Consider the following 5,244-nt stretch of genomic DNA (forward strand, 5'->3'; position numbering starts at 1 on the left):
GTTGCTAGAAGCCACCCCATGTAGTATGTCTTGAGAAAGCATCCATCCAGGTACAGCAAAGGCCTACACCCTTCCTTGAACTCTCGCTTATAGGCATCTAAGCATATGTATATCTTGTCGAAAACAGAGGGGCTTCTGGAATTGTCATAAGTTCCAACCTTGCAGTAGATCCTGGATTAGTACTTAAAATCTGCCCACAATAGTTCCTTGTCCTCTTGTATTGTTCCTTCTCGTTTTTCATAATTTTATCCCTGGCCTCAACTACTGCTCTATACACCATCTTAGGATGGGGAGCTAAAGAAAATTCTTCCCTTAAGAATTCAATTGCCTCCCTAGTGGTCATGTGTGGTTGGGTAGCCATCCTCTTCACAATTTTTCTACTGATCTAATGTTGGTCAGCTGCGTTACTCCCTAAATCTCTTGCACAACTATGCTCTGGATGGTCTTAATTTGGTAACATTGCAGAGCTCTGTTGTAAGACAGATGAACCAAGAAATTGCACTCTTCATCCTTGCAGCCCACTCTCACTCTCTCCCTATCATTCTTGATCCACTTAACCTCCTTATCTTCAGCAATGAATGAGTCCTTCACCACATATTTAAACCGTTCAACAGTTGTAAACCTCATCCCTAACTCAAATATGCTCTGACCATGAGCATAGTCATCATCAAACTCTGGAAACTTGTGGCCTTCATCTTCATCCTCTGATCCCATAGGTGTGTGCAATTCCTCGGACTCGTACTCAAACATGATTTCCTCAGGTTCTGTCGGGACTTCACTTACATAGTATCTCCCTACATTATCCACTCCAGGCCTATTGCCACCACCTCCTCCATCACTAGGCCTAGCAGCTGAGTCCATTCCACTTTCACCAGCTGCCCCTTTTTTAGTTTGACCGCTATCTTCTTCACTTGGATTCTCTCTCGCACCGTCTTGCACCTTCTTCTTACCCTTCTTATACTTATCCTTCATCCATTGTCTCTTTGTGACTTTCTTCTTGGGGATTACCACCTTCTTTCTTGGCTCCTTTACTATTTTCCTCTTGCCACCAACAGTCCCTATACTATTGTCAGAATCACTTCCATTATTCTCCAATCCAGCTGGTGGAGGTTTATATAATACATCTTCGGTGCTCTCATACCCATCATCCGATGAAGAGGATGTCTTCAATTCCTTTAAAATTTTATCCACATCCACAAAATCTAGGTTCATCTCCGGGAACCTCTCTTCCTTACCATTCTGATAAACAAGAACACCATCATTACCTCTCATGAAGCTACCTCCGTGGTGAAAAACTGGCACCACAAAAATATCCACCATATGAAATTTACCAAGAAACAACTATGTGTCAATACTACATTACATTCAAAATTTATTACAGAACCCCCCATTGCCCTAACACAATACCTCCTACGACTACTACACGCCATGCTCTAAAAACCATTTTTAGCCTTCATTACACCACTGTTACACACATTGTCAACATGCACACATGATCACTTCACCCTTAGTACAAACTACAGAAACTTCAGGAGTAAGGAAGATGATCTTACCTTGACAGGAAGACGACAGTGCTAACCTCCATAGTAACCTTCTTTCTTGCCTCCGACAGCTACTTCACCGCACGCCGATTGCTCTTCCACGTAGTGCAATTTTTGGAGAGAGAAACAGGGGGAGAGATTTTGATCATTTTGGTGTTATGTGTATTGCGTATGTGAGTTATGCTTAGTTTCGAAAGGTTGGGGAGAAACGGCAGTATTTTGGGCTCTGGGGATATATTTGTCCTCTTTTGGAAAGCCAAGCCGACGTGGCAGCCTGTTACGGCCAGCTCAGTGCCACGGAGCCACGTCATTGTTTTTCGTCAGGGCTAAACGGAGACACTCTAACGGAGGGGTAAGAATGTCCAGTTTTTTGGGGGTCAGGGACATTACCGTATTTTCTAACCCTCGAGGAAGAAAAAATCCACGACAAAAAAGTTAGGGACGGATTTATCCTTTACTCAAAAATAAAAACACCGTGTAGGATATGGTGTTAATCCTAGATGTACTTTTTATATTTTTTTATCCTATTGCAAATTTTTTTTTATATTAAGGTAGAAATAATATTTTTGAAAATCATAGACCATAAAAATGTCAATATTAGATGTAGATTTAGAGGGTAAAAATTGACCATCTGATTTCTAAGAAATAAAAATCAAATCCTTCCATTTTTAGAAATAAAAATTGAACCATTTAATTTGTGAATTTAAAAAAAATCACAACAAAAAAATAGACTTTCCAATTTAATATAAAAATATTTTAAAAATTTCATTGCAAAATAATAGGGCCAATCGATTACACATCTCTATACCACAAAAAATACCAACAGTCAACATAATTGGATTGGATTGCACACAATGCTCCTGCATTATAGAAAAAAAAATAAATATTATTTTGTTCTCTAAAATTTAGGGTTAAAATTAAATTCATCTCTAATTTTATTTTAAATTTAAAATTATTTTTAATATTTTATTTAGTATTAAAATCGTCCTTTCAATTTTTTTCGGACAAAAATATTATTTCTTAATCCACTATTTACCACCACTACCACCACTTTTATTACCACCAACTATTTCTCTTCTCGTACCTATTCATTTTAATCTATCAACAACATCAGTACAACAAAATTCATTATCAACAACATAACATTCGAGTTTAAAAACTTAATCAATTATAAAGAAAGACAAACAAAATCTAAAGTGAAGTAGAGACAGCAAGGTCGCCGGTTTGCTCTGCCACTGCTGTCGTTGGAGAAAGTCGTCGACAGCCAACAAGATAAATGGTGACGGAGCCTGATCGACACCGAAGAAGAGGGCGACGACAGCGGAGAGGATGTCCTTGAATAGCGAAGGTGAGATGAGGGTGCGACACGGCAAGACGAGGATGCGGCATGGCAAAGCGAGGGTAACTGTCAATCTTGACAGCGACAGAGGAGTCCTCAATGGTTGATTTCTGCTGTGGTTTCCCCTTTCAATACAAGCAACAACAGCAACAACCACAATTACAACAATGTCAATGTTTTGAAGAGCACTGAAATTAGGATAAGAATGCTCAGGAGGAAGAAGATGAGTAGATTTAGAAGGTGGTACAATTAAGAAGAAGAAGAGAAAGAATTGGAGGAAGAGAAAGAGGAGTAGTGTGAATTTTTGTTGTATGTGTTTCTGTTGTTGATAGATTAAAATAAATAGATATGAAAAATTGAGAAGAAGAATAGTTGGTGGTAGTGGTAAATGGCGGGATTAGGAAAGAATATTTTTATCGAAAAAAGTTGAAAGAACAATTTTAATATTAAATAAAATGTTAAAAATAATTTTAAATCTAAAATAAAATTAGGGATGAATTTAATTTTAATCTTAAATTTTAGGGAATAAAACAGTAGTTATTCCTTAAAAAATATTTAGCCAAAGAAAAATGCGTGCAAAGATTATTTTCCTTTAATTAATTTATTGACTTAATGAGATTCTGATCAAATTACTTTTAACTTAAGTGAAATTTCCGAACAATTGGACTTTGAATGATACATATTATGACCCAAATCTAAAATGATATTGAATTATTGATACATATTATTGGACAAAAAAAAATCTCTAAGGTAGGAAGACACAGACAATTCATAAATTTGTATTCAGTTATTTTTTTTTATTTTTTAATACAAAATAAGAGATAAATAAAAGACAAAAGTTAAAAATAAATAAAAAATATATATTGAAATTGAAATAAAAAATAAAAAATTAGATATTAAATTTAAATATAAAAAAAAATCATTATAAGTAATAAAAAAAAGACTCATTCAATTTAATTTGTTTATGCCATAATTTGAAAATTGAATTAAAAAAAATTACTCAATTTTTAATCTAATTTTTTGATATAATAAAAAAATGACTCACTCAAACTTACTTGTTCACATTACAGTTTGATCACGAAATCAAAATTTTTTTTTTTACATCTTTAATCATTTAATGAGAACTATAATAGTTTATAAAGTATTTGTAAATTGTAACCTCATATTAAGTTAAAATAAAAAAAATTAAATTTATTAACATAAAATTCAATTTATTAATTAAATAAATAAAATTAAAATACATAAAATTAAATATTTAATACTTAAAAATATAAATTAATAACTATTAAATAATACTTGAATTTTTCAGTACAAATATTTAAAGTATGTATTATTCTCTTTTTCTTTAAAAAATATTCATTTTTTTAATTTTGTAGTTGAAAAAAAAATATATAAAGAAACATATATAAAAAAGATAAATTTTTTATTGTTTTTAATTGAAAAGAACATCAAGGCTCGTAGGTGATCACAAGAAAGCAAAATTAAAGAACACTAACGCTGGTAGAGACGGCAAGAAAATCAACAATTAAGACACTTTTCTTTGTTTGAATTAAAAAATATAAAAGCAAAGAACACAAGAATAAAAAGATACGACGCAAGAATAATAAAGATGCAGTAATTTCTTTTACGAGGACATAAGAAAAATAAACATAGATTAATATGAATTAATTTAATATTTAAGATTTGATACTAATTTGATATGAAATAAGGGATAAACAAAAAGAGAATGATTGAAATTGAATGAAAATAATAAATTAAAATTGAAATAGAAAAAATAAAATAATATTAAAATTAAACATAAAGATAATTATTTTATTTTTTTATTTAATTTTTTATTTTTTTAATGTAATAAAAAAGGACTCATTATTTAATCTAAATTATCCACACCATAATTTAAAAATTGAATCGAAAGGAATCAATCAACGTCTCAAACTTTTTACAAAATTTTTCGATGCAATAAAAAAGACTCACTCAATCTGATTCGTCTACATTATAGTTTCATTATGAAACCCAAAAAAAATTGTACACCTCTAATTTATCAAAAATAACTACAATAATTTAGTAGATATTTATTACCTCATATTAAATTAAAACAAAAAAAAACATTCAGTTCGCTAACATAAAATTTAATATACAAATTAAATAAATAAAATTAAAATACATAAAATTAAACATATTAATATTTAAAAATATAAATCATTAAATAATATTTAAATTTTTTATATCATAAATATTTAAAATACATATATTTTTCCTTTAGAGAAATACAAACATGGTGTAAAAAATTTATCTTGAGACCATTTTATAAATACATAACTTTTTTTGTAATTAATATATATGGACATTTTTTTTATCCACAATTGA

The sequence above is a fragment of the Arachis duranensis genome, chromosome 8 (assembly GCF_000817695.3).
Source record: "Arachis duranensis cultivar V14167 chromosome 8, aradu.V14167.gnm2.J7QH, whole genome shotgun sequence".
NCBI lineage: Eukaryota > Viridiplantae > Streptophyta > Magnoliopsida > Fabales > Fabaceae > Arachis > Arachis duranensis.